General features: G+C 40.2%; 1 protein-coding gene across 1 annotated transcript in view; it reads left to right on the plus strand.

Annotated features, from left to right (window-relative positions):
• SHOC1 (shortage in chiasmata 1) overlaps positions 1–27,036 on the plus strand; it is a 1,571,389-nt gene that overhangs the window by 250,283 nt on the left and 1,294,070 nt on the right. The gene's annotated exons all lie outside the window — the stretch shown is intronic.

The following is a 27,036-nucleotide window of genomic DNA, read 5'->3' on the forward strand; positions in this document are numbered from 1 at the left end:
AGTCTGGGGAAAGCCAGCGCTAGACCTGTTTGCGACTCAAATCCATTCCAAATGCAGATTCTTCAGAAGCAGATTTCCTCTCCCAAACTCTCGGGGGAATGCTCTTTCAATGCGCTGGTCAGGGATCTATGCATACGCTTTTCCGCTTTTCCCCCATTCCTCTGATACCCAGGGTCCTTATGAGAATGAAATGAGAACACTATCACCTTCTCCTAATAGCCCCCAGGTGGCCCAGACAGCATTGGTACATGGAACTTCTCCTCTTATCGGAAGCTCAGCTCATCCGCCTGTTATCAACACCAACACTGTCTACCAGGAACCAGGGTCAAATATGTCATCCGAGGCCAGCGACTCTGCAGTACATGTGTGGCTCCTGAATTCTTTGAATTTAAGCATCTGACCATTTCACAGGAATGCAAAGACATAGGGCCCGATTCACAGAACTAACTTAAGACAAAATCCTAAACTTACTACCATTTTGGTATTCACAGAAGGCACTTACTCATTTTGGTATTCACAGAAGGCACTTACTCATTTCGGTATTCACAGAAGTTAGGAGTCCTAACTTTAGGACTCCTAAATGCCTTCTGTGACTACCGAAAGCCTTAAAATTAGGATTTTTCTCAGTTTAGTAGTAGTATAGTTAGGACTCCTAACTTTAGGACTCCTAAATGCCTTCTGTGAATACCGAAAGTCTTAAAATTAGGATTTTTCTCAATTTAGTAGTCCTAAGTCTAAACTTAGGACTACTAAATTGAGAAAAATCCTAATTGTCCAAAAGTATGGTGCACTAATTTCTGCTCCTTTTCAAGCCCACAGATGGGCCACCGTCAACATCGTCTGCTTGCCACCCTGGTCTTTGTTCGAGTGCAGCTCAAGTTTGGGACATGGCAAATGAGCGTACATTTTTGGCGGCGGTCCGGCCGTCGAGCAGCACCACCCCGCCAAGAGAGGGGGCCATGCGGCGGCAATCTTGCTGAGCCGTTCATTGGGAACGCTGACCTGGGATTTAAAGCAGACGATGTTGACGGTGGCCCATCTGTGGGCTTGAAAAGGAGCAGAAATTAGTGCACCATCAGTGGAAGCAATATCGGGACTCCTACAACCAGAATGCATCGGGCATTGAACCGGCCCATTTGGGGGCGTATAAATGGCGTTCAGGACGGAGAACCGAGCACGTATCTACAAATGCAACCGCCTCTGAAGAAGAAGGACTCACCTTTGAAACGCGTCAGGCTTACCGCGTTTGTAGCTGTTGAATCACTAACTGTCAACCTCAGCCTGCTTATACCCTGGATTTAAGGACTTGCCACCCTGGTCTTTGTTCGAGTGCAGCTCAAGTTTGGGACATGGCAAATGAGCGTACATTTTTGGCGGCGGTCCGGCCGTCGAGCAGCACCACCCCGCCAAGAGAGGGGGCCATGCGGCGGCAATCTTGCTGAGCCGTTCATTGGGAACGCCATTTTCTGCCTCGGTAGAAGTGAGGCTGAAGAAGCAAGGGGAATAAGTGTGTAAAACATATAAAGGGGGCAGAGTGGAAATACTCTGACCCTCTAGAGGTGCTTAGGGGGTCCCAGAAGGACCCCCTGGGGCCCCCTTTTTTTTTTTTAAAACAGCGAAATGCGCGCACGGTGCACGCATCCTATCGCGTTGGGTGCACGGATTCTCTCGCGTTGGGTGCGCGGATCCAAGGAAAAAAAATTAAATTTTGGGGAGATAAAGATCAAGCTTAAGTGTTTTGTTCTTGAGTGGCTCTATAAAGAGCCGTTGTGTTCATCGAGAGTTTTTGGTACTTATAAGTAAGTACCTATACAGAGTCTAAAGTTGTTGAGGAAGACTCTGTTTCCTTCATCAGTAAAGTGTACTCCATCTCTCCTATACACCTCTTGCATATGAAAGCGCAGATTGTTATTGTAAATGGACCCCATTCTATAGTCTCGAGAAAAGCAGAAACAGATTTATTCACATGTTTCCTAGCTTTCTCAATTTGTGGACGAAAATGATCGGACCAGTTCCATTTCTGCCTTTGGCATATGTTAGAATACACAAAGGCAGTTTTGGGAAAAAGTGAAATCAGTTCTGCAAAGGTGTCCTTCATAAGCATTTCCAGACCTACCCCAGTCAAAGTGCTTAGGTCATTGCCACCACAGTGCACTATTATGAGGTCAGAGTGTTGGATATGCATGAAGGATTTCACCAATGGCATCAATTGGTGCCACTTTAACCCTCTCTGTCCAAACCATTTAATGTCTACATTTAGCAAACCTAGGTCTTTGTGAATGCCTTTGTTTTCTGCATACCTTTGGCTCTAGAAAATATAGCTGTGTCCCACAATCCATACTCTAAGCATCTTGAAAGGAGGTCTGGATGCACTCAGATGGTCTCTGTAAATGAAATGGCAGTTTGGAAAGTAAGATGCTTCTAAAATGGTGGCTAAGATGCAGTTTTGAAAAAAGACAAGAAATCATTGGTTGACAACCTTTTACACTGAAAGGTAGGGTGCATATTTCTGTTTTTTAAACGTATGATTCTTATTGGTTAACTAAAACTGATTGTAAGGAACATTATATATGATAAGCTGATATGTTGAAAAGTCAAGCACACTTGCTGTCTTGATTAGCAACATTGTGTGCTGAACTTGTGACCTGTGTGCTCAGTACAGTGTTCCATGACCTGTTTCTATGGTAACAGGCAGAAGGCAGATTGGGGGAAGGGTTCAAATTTATGTCATTTGGAAAGGGTTGAAATGTTTAATCAATGGAAATGTGTGTTTGGTTTTTAATTTATGTGGGAAGGAATGTGATTTGATGTTTACATGTATATGTGGGGAAAATGAGAGGGAAACTTTGCCATTCTTTGGTTCTGCTGACAGGTGCACAGTGCAGAGATTCTGTATAAGAAAATCTGGTGTATGACTGATATCTGGTGTGTGACTGATATACTTCTTAATCTACAAAACAACTTGAAAGGTGAGTTATTTAATTGTGAGGGGATGTATGTAGACTATTTTGATTTTAATCAGACTAATATATTTCTCCTGGTAAAGTGTAAGGTGTACTTTTTTTCTCTACAATCTTATTGACAGTGTGTGTGCATGTAGAAACAATTCTGTGATAAGCATTTGTGTTTTTCATGTGGTTGCAGACAGATAACTGTGCTGTTTTTATATTTTGGTAGAATTAGAAACCAGTCATTGTTTATGAATTTGTGAAATGAGTTATGTTTCTACACTAAAATGTAGTACTCCTTCTAGATGAATAAATGTGTTTTGGTATAGTGCAAGGGATAGTGTTGTTTGTCTAGAATCACACAGTGAGTCTGTGTGCATTTGAGAACCACTGTGAGAGAAGCATTTGGTAACATCTTGTATTTGCTGACAGATAACTGTTTTAAAACCTGTCTTGTTGTCAAGTTTTAGTAGCATTAGAAGGCAGTTTTTGGCTCTAAAGTGCAGTTCTGAAAAATATAGTTTGTGTGCATTCCCCTTACCTCTTCCACTGTAGTGAATGAGTTTTGGTAAACTCCTAAGGATAGTGGTGCTTGTCTAGAATTATACTGTGAGTGTGTGTGCTTTTGGGAACCATTGTGAGAGAAGCATTTGGTAACATCATGTATTTTCTGACGGATAACTCTTTTAAAACCTGTCATGTTGTCAAGTTTTAGTAGCATTAGAATCCAGTGTTTGCTTATGCATTGATAAAATGAGTCATGCTTTGACACTAATATGCTGTACTTTAATATGTAGATTGTGTGTAGTCTCTTTACCCCTTGCACAGTAGTGAATGAGTTTTGGTAAGCTACTAGGGATAGTGTTGCTTCTCTAGAATCACACTGTGAGTCTGTGTGCATTTGGGAACCACTGTGAGAGAAGCATTTGGTAACATCGTGTATTTGCTGACAGATAACTGTTTTAAAACCTGTCTTGTTGTCAAGTTTTAGTAGCATCAGAAGGCAGTTTTTGCTTATGCTTTGATTAAATGAGTCAGGCTTTGACACAAAAGTGCAGTCCTGAAATATGTAGATTGTGTGCAGTTCCCTTACCACTTTCACTGTGGTGAATGAGTTTTGGTAAACTCCTAGGGATAGTGGTGCTTGTCTAGAATCACACTGTGAGTGTGTGTGCATTTGTGAACCACTGTGAGAGAAGCATTTGGTAACATCATGTATTTTCTGGCAGATAACTGTTTTAAAACCTGTCATGTTGTCAAGTTTTAGTAGCATTAGAAGCCAGTCTTTGCTTATGCGTTGATTAAATGAGTTAGGCTTTGACACAAAAGTGCAGTCCTGAAATATGTAGATTGTGTGCACTTCCCTTACCACTTCCACAGTAGTGGATGCGTTTTGGTAACCTCCTAGGGATAGTGGTTGTTGTCTAGAATTTCACTGTGAGTCTGTGTGCATTTGGGAACCACTGTGAGAGAAGCATTTGGTAACATTGTGTATTTGGTGACAGATAACTGTTTTAAAACCTGTCATGTTGTCAAGTTTTAGTAGCATTAGAAGCCAGTCTTTTCTTATGCATTGATAAAATGATTCATGCTTTGACACTAATATGCTGTACTTTAATATGTAGATTGTGTGTAGTCTCCTTACCCCTTGCATAGTAGTGAATGAGTTTTGGTAAGCTGCTAGGGATAGTGGTGCTTGTCTAGAATCACACTGTGAGTCTGTGTGCATTTGGGAACCACTGTGAGAGAAGCATTTGGTAACATCGTGTATTTGCTGACAGATAACTGTTTTAAAACCTGTCTTGTTGTCAAGTTTTAGTAGCATCAGAAGGCAGTTTTTTCTTATGCTTTGATTAAATGAGTCAGGCTTTGACACAAAAGTGCAGTCCTGAAATATGTAGATTGTGTGCAGTTCCCTTACCACTTTCACTGTGGTGAATGAGTTTTGGTAAACTCCTAGTGATAGTGGTGCTTGTCTAGAATCACACTGTGAGTGTGTGTGCATTTGAGAACCACTGTGAGAGAAGCGTTTGGTAACATCATGTATTTTCTGGCAGATAACTGTTTTAAAACCTGTCATGTTGTCAAGTTTTAGTAGCATTAGAAGCCAGTCTTTGCTTATGCGTTGATTAAATGAGTTAGGCTCTGACACAAAAGTGCAGTCCTGAAATATGTAGATTGTGTGCACTTCCCTTACCACTTCCACAGTAGTGGATGAGTTTTGGTAACCTTCTAGGGATAGAGTGGTTGTTGTCTAGAATCTCACTGTGAGTCTGTGTGCATTTGGGAACCACTGTGAGAGAAGCATTTGGTAACATTGTGTATTTGGTGACAGATAACTGTTTTAAAACCTGTCATGTTGTAAAGTTTTAGTAGCATTAGAAGCCAGTCTTTGCTTATGCATTGATAAAATGATTCATGCTTTGACACTAATATGCTGTACTTTAATATGTAGATTGTGTGTAGTCTCCTTACCCCTTGCATAGTAGTGAATGAGTTTTGGTAAGCTGCTAGGGATAGTGGTGCTTGTCTAGAATCACACTGTGAGTCTGTGTGCATTTGGGAACCACTGTGAGAGAAGCATTTGGTAACATCGTGTATTTGCTGACAGATAACTGTTTTAAAAGCTGTCTTGTTGTCAAGTTTTACTAGCATTAGAAGGCAGTTTTTGCTTTTGCTTTGATTAGATGAGTCAGGCTTTGACACAAAAGTGTAGTCCTGAAATATGTAGATTGTGTGCAGTTCCCTTACCACTTCCACTGTAGTGAATGAGTTGTGGTAAACTCCTAGGGATAGTGGTGCTTTTCTAAAATCACACTGTGAGTCTGTGTGCATTTGGGAACCACTGTGAGAGAAGCATTTGGTAACATCATGTATTTTCTGACAGATAACTCTTTTAAAAACTTGTCATGTTGTCAAGTTTTAGTAGCATTAGAAGCCAGTCTTTGCTTATGCGTTGATTAAATGAGTCATGCTTTGACACAAAAGTGCAGTCCTGAAATATGTAGATTGTGTGCAGTTCCCTTACCACTTCCACAGTAGTGAATTGGTTTTGGTAAACTCCTAGGGATAGTGGTTGTTGTCTAGAATCACACTGTGAGTCTGTGTGCATTTGGGAACCACTGTGAGATAAGCATTTGGTAGATCGTGTATTTGCTGATAGATAACTGTTTTAAAACTGGTCATGTTGTCAAGTTTTAGTATCATTAGAAACTAGTCTTTTGTTATGCATTGATAAAATGAGTGAGGGTTTGACACTAAAGTGCAGTACCATGTAGTATTCTCTTCACTGCACCAGAACTGAAAATTTAAAAGTCTTTCCCAGGCACTGTCCTAGCAGTAGTTTGATGATTTAGTCAGTTTCCAAGAACTCATGTTGTGAACATACATTACCACATAGAGTGCTTCAAATGTCTATGCAGTATGCATGCAGTCTTCTAACCACCTATACACTTGTCTTTCACACCTTCAATTCCCTAGTCAGTATCCATACAGTCCAGCAAACACCCTGTCACTCCTTTTGTACTCCTCTAGTGACCCATTCAGCACCATGTACTAATCCATTTACTGTGCCAAAACCCAAACACTTATAAATTCACCAAGGCACTCTCCTTGCAGTACTCTAATCATTCAGTCAGTGCCCAAGTATTCATGCACTGAGCCAGGCCTTAGCACATGGACTGCTTCAAACGCGTATCCACTATGCATGCAGTCCTCTAACCACCTACATACTTGTCTTTCACACCTTCAATTCCCTAGTCAGTATCCATACAGTCCAGCAAACACCCTGTCACTCCTTTTGCACTCCTCTAGTGACCCATTGAGTACCAAGTACTAATCCATTCACTGCGCCAAAAGCCAACCACTTATAAATTCACCCAGGCACTCTCCTTGCAGTACTCTAATCATTCAGTCAGTACCCAAGTACTCATGCAGTGAGCTAGGCCTTAGCACATGGACTACTTCAAACGCCTATCCACTATGCATGCAGTCCTCTAACCACCTACAGACTTGTCTTTCACACCTTCAATTCCCCAGTCAGTATTCATACACTTCTAGCAAACACCCTGTCACTCACCCAGTGTGTTTCCTTATAGTACTGTAATCATTCAGTCAGTTAGCATGTAGTCTTTTAGTGAGGTAGGCTTTAGGGTATGAACTGCTTCAAAGTAGTATGCACTATGCATGTAGTGTTTTAACCATTGTCACACTTGTGCTTCAGGGCTATAGTTTCTTAGTCAGTTTTTATATAAAATGTGTTTCTACAGTAATAGAATAGTTTAAATTTCAAAGTTATTAATATACATTTATTTGTGATTCTTTTTTACAGATACTGTTTTTCAACGTTAAAATAGAGAAATCATGCCAGAAAAAAAAAGAAAAAGAAAAGAACAGAGACAGGAGGATTACTTGAAGAAACATCAACCACAAGTTTTGAATGTACAAGATAATGTGGCTAAAAGGAAAAAATCTTCTGGTAAGATTACAAAGCAATTTAATAAAAATGTTTGTAGGACCAAACAGAATGTACATAATGCTGGAACTACTGAGAAATTTTCAAGTAAGAAAAAATTCTAAATAAGAGGAAAAGCAAAAAAGCAAATGGTCAGTCAAAGGAGACAAAGTATGGTAAAATAAGACAAAATCAGATAAGGAATTACGCAAAAAAATATTTTACAAGAGAGTAGTGCATAATTTGCTGAAAGATGTGAAGAAATATAAAAAGAGAGCTTTATTTTATAAAAAGAAGAAGCATATTGAAAACATTGTGGAAAAGGCTTTTGAAATAAAAAGGAAACTGTTTATTTTAGCATTAAACAGAATTCGATCACTAGATAAACCAATCCATATAATGAAGGCCAAAAGTAGGAGGAAAAGAGTTATTAATAAAAAAAAGAAATTGTGATGTTTTTTTGGGAGAATGGAAATACAGTTCCAGTTCAGAGCCTTTTTTTAACGAAAAGAGTTATTCACAGAGCGAAAAATTATTGTCTGCAGTTGACACCAGTGGTAGAGGTTATGAGGTTAGAGACGGTTATCCAATTGAGAAAGAGAAAATGGTTGAAAGAAATGCAGAAGAAGTGATAGCTGATGAAGTTTTAGGGAGATGTGCTAAAAACCCTGTGTACACTTGGGATTGCAGTAGTACTTGCAGTGTACGACAGGAATCTATTGAAAAATTATGTCGTTTTTTACGAGCCTATACTAAAAAAAGTGTAAAACAAAAGATTAAGCTGTTGCAAGGACTAGACCCTTGCAGAGTGAGTAAACATACTGGTTTGCAAGGTCATTCTCTGGCTTGTCTTTCTAGGAAAGTTTGTCAAAGTGTTTTTCACCATTTCAGAATGCTGGCAGTACATCATACTCAAATGCGGAAGTTAGTGAGAAGGTTGTATTATGCAAAAAGTCCAGCACTAAAGTTAAGTGAGTTGAACAGTGCTCTTTTGCGTGGGTCAGTATCAGATGTGAAGCAGGTCTGTGATGATATTGAGTTTTGTTACTTTGGTCCTCAGCAAGAGAGTGAAGAAACTGACACATTAGTAGAACAAAATGTTGAAGACAATGTACAACCCGTAATTACAGAAAAATTTGAGGATGAAATCACAAAGTTTAAGGTAATTTCAGGTGAAAGACCAAATGTTTCTTGTATTTATTGTCGGCGAAGTCACTATAAAAATCAGACTAGGGGTGTCAATCTGTATTTAAAAAGTGAAATAGAAGATAATGATAAGTGGATGGAATTTGCAACTTATTTGTTGGTAGAGGATTGTTTTGATTTGGGATCTGAGCGGCGTATTTGCAAATATTGTTATAACAAATTAGATGAGAATAAAATGCCTGCTAGAGCTGTTCATAATAATCTAGAGTTGGTTGCTATTCCTCCAGAGCTGATAGATTTAAATATGTATGCGTCTATTCTCATACAATGTGTTCACCCGTTTTAGGCTATTGTTCGTATGGAGCCCAAAACAGGCAAATTACCTCCATCAGAGTTGCAAAGAGGATTGAAAGGAAGAGTTGTGTATTTACTGTTAGATTTAGGGAAAAATATTGAAACTATTGGTGTAGACCATGCAGAAAATGATCCACTAGTCATTCTAGTTAATGGTGTTCCTACTAAGAATAAGAACATTTGGCAAGAGTTAGTGGATGTTAGAAAAGTGCAAAAGGCGTCATTGTATCTGTTAAAACATAATGAGTACTATAGAAATGTGTTTGTAGGAGAAGAAGAAATAGATTTAGCAGGAGATACTGAAACAATAAGTGGACAAATAGAAAAAGTGGACATGTCCAGATGTGAAGAGATCTATAAACATTACAGTGTACATCCACTTCATTCCAAAGAGGTGATGGGGAATACAATTGAGTTGTTTCAAATGAAAAAAGCAACAGGAAGTCCCATGAGTGTATGGGAAGAGAGCTTGGAAGCTCGTTTCCAGCAGTTGTTTCCAACAGGAAAAGGTGGAAGATATGATGAACGTCCTGTGCAGATTCCTGCATCTGAATATCGAACAACAAGATTATATGCAGAAGATCCAAGATTTCGACAATGTATCCCTTATATGTTTCATCTTCTGTTTGAAAGTGACTTGTCTGGACTTTCATATGCAGTAAATCACATTTTAAAAAATGGAATGCATCTTCAAAATGTAACTGCAAAGGATTTTATGGATAAAGTGCATCAGAGAGATGATCATTTAGAATCTCACTTGATTAATCTGATGGCATGTCAGCGTGGGACTAATGAATATTGGTACCGTCGACATGGAGAACTGAAATGTACGATACGGAACTTGGGAACTCCTACATGGTTTGTTACACTAAGCTGTGCTGAGTATGCTTGGGTTGATTTACTTGAATTTCTTCGAGAGGCAAATTCCAATATAAAAAATATTGAATACAAGACACCTGGAGAATTGTGCTCTTTGGATCCGGTCAATGTATGCAAATATTTCAATCATAGATTTGAAGCTATGATGTCTTTCATCTGCAATAAAAATAATCCTCCTCTTGAAGAAGTTGTGGATTTCTTTTGGAGAAAGGAGTATCAAGCAAGAGGTGCTCTCACATACATATGTTGTTATGGATCAAGGACGCCCCCAAATTTGGAACAGATTCAGATTTAACTGTTTTGTCTTTCATTGAAGACTATGCTACATGTGCTCTTCCCAATAGCAGAGAAGATAAAAACTTAAAACAAGTCTTACGATTTCAAAGCCACAGGTGTGGAAAATACTGTCGACGAAAGTACAAGTCAAAGGATAAGTTCTATACCAAATATCGTTTTGAATTTCCACGTCCTGTATTATCCAAAGGAAGAGTGAACAGTTTTATGTCAGCTATTCGACATACCATCACAAGAAAGTCTCCGAAAAACACCTACAACTTAGGAAGAAGCGAAGAATCAAAATACATAAATGACTAGAATCCAGTTATTTTATCCATGTGGAACGCTAACATGGATATTCAGTATGTTGCGGACAATTCCATTGCTGTTGCTCGATATGTAACGTCTTACATTACTAAATCAGAAAAGACTGAATTGAAAGAAATGTGGGAAGAGATTTCTCATGAGAAGTAAGAAATTAGACAGTTTCAGTTTGAAGATGTTATCGCATTGTGAAATTGGAGCATATGAATGTTCAGATCGGTTATCATCTGCAAGTCTATATTCTAAATGTAGAAGAATCATTTGGGTGAGTCTAGGTCTTGCAGGAATGCGAAATCGGGTACTGAAATCTGTTCAAGAAATTGAATATTTAGCAGAAAATGAACCAGAAAGTACAGATATTTTGAAAACGAATATGTTGGACACATACTACCCAAATAGAAGTCATCATCTTGAGAACATGTGTCTCTATGAAGTGCTGCAAAACTACACTTTTAAACGGAATACTACAGAGAACATCAACGATGGAAAATATGCAATTATTGGTTCCGAAGGATGTCTGGTGAAACAAAGGAAAGGAAATTTAATTAATCACAGGAAACTGAGTTGCGACACTGCTGACAAAAGGGAATTTTACTATTTAGCCCTTTTGCAAATGTTCAAACCATGGCGTTCAGAACTGGAATTACTTGGAGATTTTCCCAGCTATGAAGATTCATTTAATGCTTCTAAAGATAGCAAACAATGCAGTGCTTTAGCAAATTATGTCAAAATGTTGAATGATGAAATTGATCAAGAAGCTACAATTGCAGCTGAGATTGCTAGAGACAGTTCTCAAGACAGTCAAAGTTCTGCTGCACTGAGTCAAGATCCACTAGGACAACCAATTGTTGAAAATGAAGCAGCGATTGCAAAGAATGAGGTGGAAACAGCAATGTATCAAGCTCAAGAAGATGCAATACAGTTAGGAAACTTGGAAGAACAACTAAATGTTCAACAGAAACAAATATATCAGCAAGTGAAAGAGCAGATTGACCATGGATTAAAGAGAGGGTGCTCATGTACATTATTTCAACCTATCCGAATGTATGTGAGTGGTTAAGCTGGAACAGGAATTAAGTTTCTTAATTTAAGTAATTACACGTTATCTACAGAAAACAACTGATTCGCATTTGTCTTGTGTTGTCACTGCTCCAAATGGGTTGGCAGCACATAACATTAAAGGAATTACTTTACATCGTTTACTAATGCTGCCAGTAGAGCATGAGAACAAATTGGAATACCACAAGCTATCTGGAGAAGCGTGTTGTGAAGTTTCAAGAGTCCTGAAGAAAATGAAACTTCTCATTATTGATGAGGTGAGCATGGTCTCAAACTTGATGCTTGCCTTTGTGCATTTAAGAATGCAGCAAATTCTTAAAACAGAGTATGACGTGTTATTTGGAGGAAAACAAGTCACAGTTTTTGGAGATCTACTGCAACTGACTCCGGTAAAAGGACAATCGGTATTTAAAACACTAGCCCATGAAGATACTAGAAAGTTTCTTGGCAGTGTTGGTAATGTGAACATTTGGACTCATTTTGAATACAAAGAACTGACAACAAATATGCGACAGGCAAATGATGCTGAATATGAAAGTATTCTTCAAGATATAAGAATTGGAATTCTTTCAAAACAAGGAAAACAAGCTTTGGACATTCGATTACTTTGCGATGTCTTTCCAAATGAAAATGCAGTTCCTGCAAAAGTGTAAAAATAAATCAGTGATTTGCTAATGCCAACTCTGCGTGAGTGTTCCATATTCAGCGAAGAATTATTGAAACTGGAAAATGAAGAAATTGTAAAAATGGAAGCCATCGATAAAATACTGCATGAAGGAATCACTATTATTTTGACGGAAAAGTTGAGATCAAAACTGGATTGTTTAGAAAAAAAATATCTAAAACTGCTGGTTTAGAAAAGACACTATATGCGTGTGTAAACTGTCGGGTAATTTTAAGGCGTAATTTGGATGTAGAGAAAGGTTTAGTTAATGGTGCAATGGGTAAAGTGGTGGATTTTGTGAATTATCAGCAAAAAGAAGGAATTGAATTTTTTAAAATTTAATTTGATCAGATTGATGAAGTTAAAGAAATTGGTTGTTGTTCAGTTCGTTTTTTGCTTGTTAAAGATTTATATGTCCGTAGGAAACAATTTCCATTTTCTCTGGCATATGCAGTGACTATTCATAAATCTCAAGGATTAAGTGTAGACAGTGCATTGGTGAACATTGGATCTACTGTATTTAAAGAGGGTATGGCATATGTTGCTTTGTCGCGAGTCAGAACATTATCTGGTTTGTTTTTGATTGATTTTGATGAGACAAAGGTTACTGCAGATGCAAACTGTGTAAAAGAGTATAATAGGTTAAGAAGGGCGTATGCACCAAATTTAGGTCAATATCCTGTATTTGAAAAGCGTGTGGTTGGTCGAAAAAGAAGGTTAGAGAATATCTGTTCTGAAGGTGTGAAGAAGGGAAAAGAACAAGATAATTTTGTGATTGCAGGTAAAAAGAAATTGGACACTTGAAGAGATTGTTGGTTATCAGTTTGAAAATAGTTCTGGTGTCAACTGCTATGCTGATGTAGTGGTCAATGTTGTTTTTTATCTGAAAGGTTTGCAAGAACAAATGATGCAGAATCAGGAAAAAAGATTTTGTTCTCTGTTGCATTCTGTTTAGGAAAAATTGTCAACAGATAAAAGTAAAATACAATCTGTTTCAGATGTTCGTAGTCTTTTGGATGTGTGTTCTGGTTCTACACAATTTACACAAAATATCCAACAAGATGCTCAGGAATTTTTAATGTATATGCTTGCCATTTTTGAAAATGAAGGTGTAGAAATAGAAAACATTTTTGGTCTTTCTTACAAATGGGAACATCATTGTGAAAATTGCATGTACACATGTAGCACCAATGTATACACTGAGAGATTTCTGTAGTTAACATTACCAGACTGTAAATCAGTGTCTTTCAATAAATTAGTTAAAGGTGCAAATCAAACCATGGAGTGTAGCCAATGTAAATCAGAAATGTTATCCACATTATTCTTAACAAAATATGGAAAATACATAATTTTAATGATGCAACGTTGTACAGCTGACGGAACAAAATTGGATACTTTAATAAAGCAATTTGTAGCAGCACAACTATCAATATCAGGAAGGACTTTTGTAGCAATTGCAATAATTTTCCATGATGGTCCTTCCACCACATCTGGACATTACACAGCCTATCTAAAATGTGAGAAAGGGTGGACACTGTGTAATGATTCCCAGTTGGTTTTTAAACAACGTTTGCCTACGGAATTACTAAATTCCTACCTAATATTTTTAAAGTCAAAGTTTTAGGAAGATAATTCACTCTCTGAGGGATTTATTATTATAATTTAATAGGACTACCATTGGTCAATTTACATAAAGAAGGAGTGCAAAAATACCATTTGGCCTCAAGGAAAGGTATATTTTTGAATTATGGACTTGTTGGTGGTCATTGATTCGGTGAATATTTTAATGCGGCAATATTTACAGTTTTTATAAGTTAAACTTATAAAATGTTGTTAGCCGTAAGCATTTTATATATCTGTTATTTGTATCTTGTATTTTACTGAGAATAGCATGTTTTTTTTTTTAACAATCTTTCTGATTGTTTTTTTTTTGGCCCGCTGTTAAGTGATGAGTACGATTGAAATCACTATTTCTAGTGAAATTCAATATATTCTGAGAACAGCAAAAAAGGCAAACAAATTACTTTGTGGAAATTATGCTGTGTTGTTAAAAATGTATTTTTACATGTTATAATTTTTTTTTTCTTTTCTTTCACAGATCCAAATTTAAAAATAAGCAATTTCTATGAATTTAGATTGCAATGAAAATCTGAAACAAATGTATACCATTTTTTATTGCTATTACTGTGAAGGTAAGTTTAACTAAGTCTCAATATGCAGAATGGGGAGGTCTGCAAGAAGCTTCAAAGTTGAAACACGTTTGTAAAAACACTCTGTTTATACCTATGTGGTTTCAAAATCTGACCATAATCAGATATCATGTGACCTGCAAAAAGAGAGATTTGAGGGGTTCATAATATTTCCCATTGTAGCTATTGAAGGACCGCAATCATTTCAATCATTCTTCTTTGAACATCTTTGCAGACAAAACTCTGTGCTTACCTTCTATCATTCGCAAGGATTTTTAAAACTGGAAATATGTCACTTTTTGTAACATAGTTATTGCGCAAGACACTCTTTCATATTTACAAAGAGAGGAAAAGGCACTCTGTGAACTTTCTATACTCCATGTAAATACAACCTCATTATGCACACCAGTTGCGTTGAAAGGGTGTTCTATAAGTGATTGCACTGAATACTCATAGAACAAGACACATGTCTAGATTTGTCAGAAATCATAAATCTCGATATGTGTGTGAATGCTGCACCATTCTAAAATTGGTGTAGGAAAGCACAACAAGGAGAATTGTTTTCATTTCTCCACATTTTTATATCTTCAATGCATGCTACAATGCTCAGCATACATTGAAGGAGAAAATGCCTTTACTGATTGTTTTTGTGCAGGAAGGTGTGTCTTCCTGCACAAAAACAAACAGCACATAACACAGATATCCTTGCACTATGGTGCAAGGGTGCCTGTGTCACCACATGGCTGCAGTTTAAGCAGCCGTGCAGAGAGAAGCATAGATTTGCAACATATTTATGTACATATGTTGCATTCCTGTGCTTCGGAAGTACTACAGCACACTGTAGTTAAAGAGGTTACTGTGTGATGCTGCAGTACTTCCTCATAGTTCTGCACTTACACATTCACCATACGCTACTAATGCATTCATTCAGTCAATTACGTACTACACATACATTCATCTAAACTTTCACACACTAACAAAGATATTTAGCTCTTTTTTTAAACCAGGAAAGTTAGTTCTTACAAGAGCTTTTTTTTTCTTCTTCTTTTATATTTTTTGGGGGGTTTTCTGAACAATTTTTTATTTTTTTTGGTTTTTCTGCAAAAAAAAAAAAAAAAACAGGAGGAACCAAACAATGAACTTCAGGGAACAATAAAAAAAAATAAAAAAAATATAGCAATTGTGACTTTCTTGCCGGCGGCAGATCAGATCGATCGACTGCTCACCATAGCACAAAGTCGCATTGCACTTAGTGCAGAGCACTTTTAAACATTGAAATTGAGGACGGATGTCCAAATTTTGGGCTGATGGATGCACTCTTGAAGTGCTCGGCTGCGATGAGGTGGAAGGCGCAGGAGCAGGAGTGTCTCTCATCCGTCGACATTCTTCTCGTGCAAGATTGTTTGGATGAAGGGTCCTTGCCGCACAAGTATTTCTTGTTAGGATCCCCTCGCGACAGCACTCCTTTGCAAATCTTGCATGTGACCAAGGTGGCTTTGGTCTTATTCTGCCCCTCGGGAAAAGTTAAAAATTTCCACACCACTGAAGAAAAACGTTCTTTGCGTGGTGCCTCCTCCAAAAATTCATCTTCATATGTATGAGGGGATGCAGATGATGCCTGCTGCCCTGAAGCCATTTTTAGTTGAAAAAAGTTAGAGCTAAGTGTAAACTTAGTCTAAAAAATCTTCTTCTCTGCAAAGAGATGCTCCTCCAAAGAAGGTCAAAGAAGAATGATTGAATTGGGCGGGGTCTTTCAATAGTTAGAAAAGGAAGTGTAATGAACCAATCAAATCTCTTTTTTTTGCAGGTCACATGGGTTCCGCGCACCCTGCGCATAGGCAGCACGCACCCAGCGTGCATCCGCGAAATTGAATTAAATGTAAAATTGATTAGATGTAAAAATATATTAGTTTTAAGACTAGTTTAGAGTTTGTCTTCAATTAATATTTACATGAAATACATATATATATGTTTTTTTAAATGTTAAATATTTTGCGGGATCCGCGCACTTACCGCATCATAGACGCAGATGACGCATCGCGGAAGCGCGTAAACGTTGCGTTACGTACATCGAATGTGTCGCGTATAGGCTGGGAGTCGCGTTTTTCAGAACCAACCCAGCGGTGCCAGGGGACACACCCGAAGACTTCGAGTTCTTCCTGTTTCGGACCACAGAAACACAGAGTCTTCTAGGTGAAGTCAAAGATCGTATTTATTGGCTGCAGACCAATCACAGGTATCCGAGAAGTACAACACGGTGTATGTTCTCAGGAGACTGCTCCCAACCAAAAACCAGTCTTTGCTTATATACAGAATATTACGCTCTGGGCAACACCGCCCCTCTTTTACAAGTGGTCGTTCACATATTTTCGCTTCAAAGAAAGAGCACAGTCATGATGATAATCCCACATTTCAGCTCGGTCAGCACATAATTATTTACCCAGCGAGGCTCAGAACCCTCATCAGATATCAGCAGACCCCAATAAAACGGACACCTCTTCCTCATAAAACAAGCCATAAAGTAGGAAACAGAGTCCGGTGTGAAAGGGATTAGTCAGAAGTCGCGTGGGATACACGACTTTATGATGTGTTGGGCCCTGATGCCAATCCCATAAGGCCGCAGTAAAAGGAACCGGCCGGGCAGGATTGGCCTCGGGCAGTGGAGTCAGTTTGCATAGGTCACAAAGAGTTCAAAGAAAGATTGCGTGTCCTTTAGGCCTAGGCATGGCCTCAAAGCGCAGCCTATGTGAGGGCAACCACACAATGGTTACCCTTTTATAATGGAACCCGAGGGTTCGACATGTTGTATCGTATACACGGTGAATTCATCGGTGACATATGACGAAAACACTCATACATACCGCATTAGTCATTTGAGGTTCGCTGATACCAAAATCGGCAGGGTAGGACCATGCTACCAACATGGTTCCGAAATTTACAGTACCACAGACCCTCCTTTTGCCCTTACATAGGCAATAACTATACTCATACTAATCTGAGTCCAGGTCTATATTCATAAAGTCATGAAGATGTTGCTGTAGCTTCATCCTATTGCTTAGTTCGTCCCTTGATACAGGTCTCCTTACACATGATGTAACACAGAGGCTACACATTACAGGAGCACACTGTACACATAGACAGAACAGGAAAAGAATGGCTAAGATCGTCCCAGTGACTATTAGAATCTTCCATCCCCAAGCTGATATCAGTCCCCAGAACCACCCCATCATCGACCAATCTCCGTTATCCACATTGATGGATTCGGAAATCTTATGCAGTTTGGAGATGGCTTGATAGACTGTCGGAGCGGTATCTGGTATGAAAATACAACAGCTTGATTGGATAACCTTACATACCCCACCACGGTGTGCAAGTATGACATCTAGAACCATACGGTTCTGCAACGTCATGAGGCGATCCGCTTGGAGCTCAGCTGTCAAGTTATCAAGGCCACCAGCCGTTACATTAACAGTGGTTTCAACTACACGAGTCAGTTGTCTCAGGTTCCTACTATTGACCATTGGTCCCCAAAACGGTAGGAAACCCAGGAAAAAGTCTCCCGCTTCCTGACCGGCAGTATCCTCCTTACTAACAACGCCTCTCACAACTCTGGTCTTGTGATAATCAGAGGCGGCGGTAAATGTCGGCGGTAGCAAATTTGCAACATAACACGTGTTCGAGAAATCAGGGGGCAACCATGTATATGCTCGATCATTACAAACAAAGTATGTACCCTTGGCAGCCAAAAACACAGGGGAAAACTGTGATGGGAAAATGCACGTTTCAGCACAGTCACTCTTCCCTAATTGAGCTCTTGGATTCTGACCATTACCTTGTAAACAGAACCGACCTATGTGGGGTACGACCCAAATCGGGGATGAACTTTTACGCTGTTTCTTGCCCAGACTAATGCTATACCCCGTCGCGTTCCAACCCACATAAGCTCGCAACTCATCCTTGGGAATAGATGAATATGCATCGATATCTCTACTCATATCAGCAACTCCTCTCATCAAAGCTTTATTGTTTGTGCTAGGTCCAGTGGAACGCGGTGGTCGTGGGGAATAGGTCTTAAGTGCAAAATGAAACATAGTCTGGAATGCCCATGATGACCCATTGTAGCTAAACGGCAGCACTAGATACGTGATACCCTTATCAATGGTATGCGGCATCAAACCACACACCCAGCAATTTGTTGTGTTCATAACTAGTTGGTGTTGGTGCAGGAGTTGAATAAACGAATTGTTTACGAACTCAGAACGTCTAGCTTGTTCGTGTTCAGGCAGAGGGTGGAAAGAGTGTGAGGAAACAGTAGGAGGAGGTATGGGCTGTATAGTGGGTGCAAACGGCACTTGAAAAGACAATAATACATAACCTACAGAAAACATCATCATGCTAAATAGGACAAACAGACATAATATTACAAAACGTTTGCTACTCATTGCTTTCCATATTCTGCTCTTAAAATTTATTTCCTCAGCGGGTCTCTTCATCTCGAAAAACTCCATCCTCTAACCGTGCTGTTCGCGGCGGATGAGTGTCTTCTGCTAAGGAGTACACCTGTCAGTCCAGGGAACGCCCTAGACCAACCAGACCGTTGACCTACGTCTCCGGCTTGTACCCCAAAGTCTTGGCACCGCGACCCTGCAGCTGAACCCGGATGGCGGTTCGAAAAAGAAAAAATAAGAACGTTTTTCAGATGGAAGAGAGAGACGCACTTCTCAAAAAATATCAAGAAAAATAATTTGTATTTGTCCATAGTTCTCGGCCTCAGATTGTAGCGACTTCTTGTAGGTACTGTTTGGTCTTGAAACAAGAGTTCAGGCTCTGTAGTGTTCAATTGAATTGACGGTGGCACAGTTTCTTGCAAGATGTCATCGCTTTCCTTCTGAGAAAGCGTTCCTTTTACTCATGCATCGCTAAACGGCAGAAAACGAGGCACAGTCTCAGTCTCTGAATCAGCGATCCCTTTCTGGACCCACTGGTCGTAAGGCAAAGGCAAAGGGACCCTCTTACAGTGAACGCCGTGTATCCAGTTCTTTTTCCCTTTAAGTAGGTCACTTCTTGTCGACAATATTGCAGTTTTGAGAGAGACACTTTGTGATGAAAGGCAGACAAATGACGCAACAATGACAATGTAGCTTCTTTACGAATCTCCTCAGTATCCGCGGCGATTAGTAAATCGTCAACATACTGAATAAGGGTAGCACCACTAGGTAAGACAATTGTATCAAGCTGCGCCTTTAAAGCCTGACTGTATATTGATGGACTTTCACAGTAGCCCTGCAGAGCGCGTTTAAAGCGGAAGCTGCGACCTCCTAAACTAAAACCAAAAATATCCCTGCTTTCCTCTGCAATCGGAATGCTAAAGAAAGCATTCTTTAAATCAATCACTGAGAACCAAGCAGCGGAAGCTGGGATCATAGTTAACAAGGCAGTTATATCAGGGACAACCGGAAACTGTGGCACAACTATCTTATTGACCTCTCTAAGATCGATCACAAATCTGTAAACAGGTGGCTGAGAAGGGTCAGTACGTTTTAAAACAGGCAGAACCGGACTATTGCAAACGTTGCCTCTTGTCTCTTCAATTACATCCTTTTCAATCAGGTCATAGATGATCGCTAACAACGCTTTCTCACCTTCATTAGATATCTTGTACTGGGGAATGCGTGGCAATTTAACATTGGCTTTCAGAGTGACCACATATGGCGGTATTTCCAAGAGACCCACATCGTTAGGGCCAGTAGCCCAAATGACATCCGGAAGAGACGACAATTCAGTTGGCAGTTTATTCTTCGACAAATACATTGGAGAAATCACTTCCCTACCCAGTGTAAGTTGTACTCCCGAGGGGGAACAATATAATGTTGCATGTAATCTCTTTAACAAACCCAATCCTAACAGGTTTTTACCACAACCTGTCGTTAGGATAAGGGGTGCTTTCAGCTCACAAGGTCCAACAGAAAGGGGCATAGGACTAGAGATCGGGTTCCTAACCGGGGCGCCAGAAAAAAGCTACTGAAACATTCATTTCGCCAGACAAAGGCGCGCCAGGGAGTTTTGAGTGCATAATTGAACTCTTTGCAGCACCAGTATCCAATAGAAAAGGCTCTGATACACCCGCTGTAGTCACCTTGACATACGGTCCACTCTGGTCCACTGGCACTGAAACAACTCGCTCTCTCTGTCTATGGCTCTCCTAGTAATCATCACCCTCCGCATTTCCATCTTCTGCATAATAGTCGTTATTATAGTACTGAGCTGTCCCACCAGTTACATTGGCCTGCTGATCAAAACTATTCATCGTATTTTGAGGCGGAAGAGGACGCGCGTTCTGGGGAACATTCCCACGCCCTCTACCTCTAGGAGCTTGCTGACCACCTCTACCTCTCGCGCCATAAGCATTATTCGTGCGCTGCAACAATATAGGACAACTATACTTAAAATGACCTTCTTGTTTGCAATACGAACACTGATTGGGACCCACAGGAACACGCGGTTGGGAATACCCGAACCTTTGCGAGTTACTCTGAAACTGTTGGGGTTGTTGATAGTTACTCTGACCTTGTTTATAGTTATTCTGATCTCCACGTGGCGGGTAAGCCTGCTGTAAAAGAACCTTCGTCTTTAATTCTTTTGTTTTCTCGTCTACTCTATCCTTCTCATCTTTATCCCTATTTTCGTAATACTGTGCAGTAGCCAGTATTTGCGCTGATGAGGAAACAGCCCAAGAACTCTCTGAATCTTTTAATTTCTTACACAACTCGGCAAGCAAATTATGCACAAATTTATCAACAAATAACCGTTGACCACCTTCCGTACTCATGTCTTGACCACTGTGGTCGATAAATGTTTCTTCAAACCTGGTGAAGAAATCAGACACTGTTTCGTCTTTCTTTTGTTTGCATGCGGATAATTTATCCCAATTCACACGCATCGCTGGCATTAAGGTCTTCATGTAGGTAATAATTCTACCAGGGAGTTCTGCTACTAGGGGCTCAGGTTTCGCACCACCAACTTGTCTAGTGTCTGTAGTAGTGATATTAGCCCATGTGTCACCTAGTTCTGCAGCATGATCTGCATTACGAATCAACCCCCACAAAGGCTGCGGAAGGACATTCCCGAACAACATATCTATGTCAGCTAGGTTCATGACACACGATTCTGCAGTCTGTGATAACTCCTTATAATATCCTGCGGGGTTTTACGGGGGTCAGGCAATGTCTGCTTAAGGGCTAAAACTTCTGATCGCTGTACCCAAACACGCTGGAAATGAGCTGGCATAGCAGCAATACCGTTGACGGCGTCAGCCGCAACCGCGTCCTTCCATACCGGAGGGACTTCTCTCATAGGGTATTGTCTAACCTTCCTATCAGAGGAGTCACGTTTAAACAGTGACTGAGAAGGATCCTCGATCCTGAAAGACAATAATGTCGCCACTGCTTTCCCAACATCGGGACCCACAATCGTACCTTTTCCAAATTCAAACCGTACATAACACAATTCCTGCGGGCTTAAGTCCAAACCATGATCTTCCAATTCCTCACAGAGGAATACACACATTTTCTCAAAAACGTATCTCTGTTTTGGTGCTTCCCATTGATGAAAAACATTTACAACAGACTCTACATCATATCTTGAAGGATAAACAATCCATTTATTTGCCATGCGGTGTAATACCTCTTTCTCTTCAGAACCTGGCAGCTGACTACGCAACTGCGTACGTTGTGAACCAGGGGTCGTACTAGATGACCCAAAGAGAGGCGATATAAAACTAGTTACCGCACTAGCTATTCGTTGTCGTGTAGAAGGAGAAGTTGAGGCAAGAACAGGGGGAAAGACAGAGGGAAGAAAAACGGGTGCAGATACAGGTACAGGGGTCGTATCGGGAAGAGCGCCGAGGGAGGCAGCTGATGTACTAGGTAAAGTCGCAGGAAGCGCAGAAGAGATAGGCAGCGAAACCGGCGGCCCGTGAGAGGGCTGCGCTGTAGGCATAGGAGCCGGCTGAGGAGGGGCTGGCGGCTGCGGGAAAGCTTGCGGCAAGTTAACTAGAGGCCGTACATTTAAAGGCTGCGGAGGCGCTGTAGCACTCTGCGCATACGGGGGTGGCGAACTCAGCAAATGTGCCATTAGGGGATCTTTCTCCTTTTCTTCTGACGCACCTTGCTGAAGGGGCGGCAAAACTGGGTAGCATTTATCAATCACTAATTTACGTTGCCTGTGCAGCTGCTCATTCATCTGTTCTTCTTCATTGTCTTTAAACTGCAAGGCTGTTTGCATTATCGACATACCTTTCTCTCTTTTATTTTTCTTGGCTAATTTGATTTCTTTTTGCTTGGCTTCCTTTCGCCATAGGCGGAAAGAATCAAACATCGCCGGCCGGGCTTTCTTTTTAAATAATTTAACCTCTAAGTTATCTAGGATTTCTGTGTCGAAACTACCATTTTGGGGCCATTTTAAAACACCATCCTTCCTGGTGTATCGGATCCATACTTCATTATACGCAATGGGGCCCACGCCATGTTTCACATAAAGCTCATACGTTGGAGTTCCAATTGGAGGAACCTGACACGAATCCTCTAATCGGGAGTCCCTATTACAACCCAAACAAAACAAATTTCCAAATATACTAGAACCAGGCATCGTCGCTCACTAGTCTAGTTTCAAACTTCAAAGGATTATCGAATACGATAGTCTCGTAAATACACGAGTCCTTCGGCTTTGGCACTTGCAAGTTCCAAATCAAAGCGATCCCGAAGGGATACCAAACCAAACTAAGGACTGGGAGACGCTCCACTTATACTTAACTGAGGTATCGCTAAGGTATCGATGACGTCACCAGAAGACTCGTTAAATCGTTTCGCTCTACCAAATCATCAAGGGTCCAAAACAGGGCGATAGTCAGGGCAGCAGTCCTTTGTAGCCGTCGGGACGCGGAGAACCTCGCAGTAAAGACTTTCGGACCACGTCGACATGCAGGGGTCGATGAAGTGGCGGCCTTCCTCCAGAATTTTCACACGAAGCTCCTCACGAACCTCTCGCTTGCACCGGTACCGCTGAAATCGCCCCACGTTGGGCACCAACTGAAGTACTGGGTTTTTCAGAACCAACCCAGCGGTGCCAGGGGACACACCCGAAGACTTCGAGTTCTTCCTGTTTCGGACCACAGAAACACAGAGTCTTCTAGGTGAAGTCAAAGCTCGTATTTATTGGCTGCAGACCAATCACAGGTATCCGAGAAGTACAACACGGTGTATGTTCTCAGGAGACTGCTCCCAAACAAAAAACAGTCTTTTCTTATATACTGAATATTACGCTCTGGGCAACACCGCCCCTCTTTTACAAGTGGTCGTTCACATATTTTCGCTTCAAAGAAAGAGCACAGTCATGATGATAATCCCACATTTCAGCTCGTTCAGCACATAATTATTTACCCAGCGAGGCTCAGAACCCTCATCAGATATCAGCAGACCCCAATAAAACGGACACCTCTTCCTCGTAAAACAAGCCATAAAGTAGGAAACAGAGTCAGGTGTGAAAGGGATTAGTCAGAAGTCGCGTGGGATACACAACTTTATGATGTGTTGGGCCCTGATGCTAATCCCATAAGGCCGCAGTAAAAGGAACCGGCCGGGCAGGATTGGCCTCGGGCAGAGGAGTCAGTTTGCATAGGTCACAAAGAGTTCAAAGAAAGATTGCGTGTCCTTTAGGCCTAGGCATGGCCTCAAAGAGCAGCCTATGTGAGGGCAACCACAAAATGGTTACCCTTTTAAAATGGAACCCGAGGGTTCGACATGTTGTATCGTATACACGGTGAATTCATCGGTGACATATGACGAAAACACTCATACATACCGCATTAGTCATTTGCAGTTCGCTGATACCAAAATCGGCAGGGTAGGACCATGCTACCAACATGGTTCCGAAATTTACAGTACCACAACGTACCCAACACATACCATGCGCGGATGCTAACGCGTAGGGATCGAGAACGGTGCGCACAGGGTGCGCGGATCCAAAAAACATGGAAAAAAATATATAAAATAGAGTTTTGAACATATAGTTAAAGAAATATTTTTAAAAATATAAAAAAATATGTTTGAAAAACCCAATAAAAACAAATAATATTTTTTAATTTTTAAAAGAATTAATTAAAAAAATTAATTTTAAAAATGGTGATAAAAAAGAATTTCAAAAAAACATAATTAATGAAATCGACACACTGTATTTGAAAAAGATAGAAATCCAATGCAAATCATTAAACATGATATCTTTAGAGATAAGTTATAGAAAGGAATTAGCATTTAAAAAACCTTTGAAATTCACTGAAAAAACCATAGGTTTCATGCACGTTATAGATAGGAATTGGCATTTAAAAAACCTTTGAAATTTACTGAAAAACCCAAAGGTTTCAGGGGCGTTATAGTTAGGAATTGGCATTTAAAAAACCTTAGAAATTCACTAAAAAAACCATAGGTTTCAGGGGCGTTATAGTTAGCTGGACATTTCCCTCGTACAAAAACTTAGAAATTCCCCTGTTATAGTTAGTTCAGCTAACTATAACTCGCGCCCCCGCAATGCACTGCTGATGACGTCACATATTACATCACTCATGACATGGTCAGTGACATCACTGATGACATCACTGATGACATCTAAAATGACATCACTGATGACATCACTGATGACATCATCCATGTGATAAATTAGTGCATCTTCTCACACCCTAATATAACCTTTGATACACCGACTCAAAATTTCAGACGGCCATTTTGAAAACCATAGATACTCCAATACCAATAACTACATACCCACTCATTGACTCTTAGGTCTACATACACCTCCACTCACTCACCTGTTCAGTCACTCATACTTACAGTCACTCAGTACAGGACAATCATATGCATTTATACACCTATATAGACACTCACACACCGCCAATCATGCATTGAGGTTCTGACACACGTAGTCAGTCATGCAAATAATTAATTACAGTCCAATTTACTCACCTATACAGTTAAATACACTCAAGTTCACTTACTCATAAAAATACTAACAGATTCTGACGCTCTCATACAATTTCTGATACAAGCACACACTCATCCATACAGCCACTCCCAAAATCACACACTCTCACATATAAATAGTTATATACTCTTACACACATATACACTGTGTTTCACATATGTAGTTACTGACACATGTACAACTGAGATATACATTCAATCACTAACACACCCTTACATACAGTCACCCAACCATACAGTCCATCACAGATGCACTCTTAAAACCATGCACCCACTGAATCACCCACTCACACATCTATGCACAGAGTCACACACACCCTACCCACACAAACACTCAGGCACCCATACAGATACTCAGAGAACCAATCAATAACCCATATAGACACTCATATAGCTATTCACAAAACCATGCAGCCACTTATACACCAACACGCAGACACATACAGACATTCACACAGTTTAGTCACTAGTCTGCAGTAAGATACATTTAATGACTCACTTATAGAGTCAGTTACGCACCTAAATAATCACCCATTCACACACTTATACACCGACTCATTCTTCCATAGGTCTTTCACTATAAATATATAAAACATATTTAAACTTTTCAGAAAAACACACATTCACTGGATGATGTAATCAGTGATGTCATCAGTGATGTCATTTGAGATGTCATCAGTGATGTCATCAGTGATGTCACTGACCATGTCATGAGTGATGTAATATGTGACATCATCAGCAGTGCATTGCGGGGGCGCGAGTTATAGTTAGCTGAACTAACTATATCAGGGGAATTTCTAGGGTTTTGTACGAGGGAAATGTCCAGCTAACTATAACGCCCCTGAAACCTATGTTTTTTTTTGTGAATATATATATATATATATCTATTGCAATACTCCTTCTTTTGTTTTTCTTCCAAAAAGAACGGAACGGACTCCCATTATTTTGTGCTTTCAAATATTTATTTTGTTTATGCCGCCATTACGCGTTTCGGGCCACCCAGAGCCCTTGATCACATGACATGCTTAAGGAAAGAAAAGACCTGATCGTCAAGGAGGCAGACAAAGGGGGTAACCCAGTGACATTACATATAGATGACTACATCCTAGAGGCAAACCGACAACTTGCTGACAAAGCCTGCTATGAACTCCTAACGAACGACCCTACTAAAGACATACTAAAATCAATCACCAGTATGCTTGACAAATGGTATGCCTTAGGACTCATTTCCCAATCAGAAAAACTATTCCTGTACATTCCATACCCTACCATGCCCACCCTATACCTCCTCCCAAAGATCCATAAGGGCATCTTTCCTCCACCTGGTAGACCTATCATAGCAGGTATTAACTCACCATGCTCCAGGTTAGGAGAATATGTGGAAAGAAAATTACAAGGACTCATGAAGGAGATACCATCCTTTATTCAAGACACGAAAGATGTTCTTGACAAGCTTCAAGATATTACCTGGGAACCAGATTTCATACTGGTCTGCATAGACATAGTCAGCCTGTATACATCCATTCAACACCAGGATGGTCTTACTGCAGCACAACTTTCATTATGGACGCAATCTGCCAACCTACTGGAATGCAACAAAATGACCCTTGAAATGCTGAATTTCTGCCTAGAAAACAATGTCTTCAGCTTCAATGGAAAAATATACCGACAAGTACGCGGTACGGCCATGGGAGCCAAATTTGCGCCGCCGTAC

Source organism: Triturus cristatus, chromosome 2_2 (assembly GCF_964204655.1).
Source record: "Triturus cristatus chromosome 2_2, aTriCri1.1, whole genome shotgun sequence".
NCBI classification, from domain to species: Eukaryota; Metazoa; Chordata; class Amphibia; order Caudata; family Salamandridae; genus Triturus; species Triturus cristatus.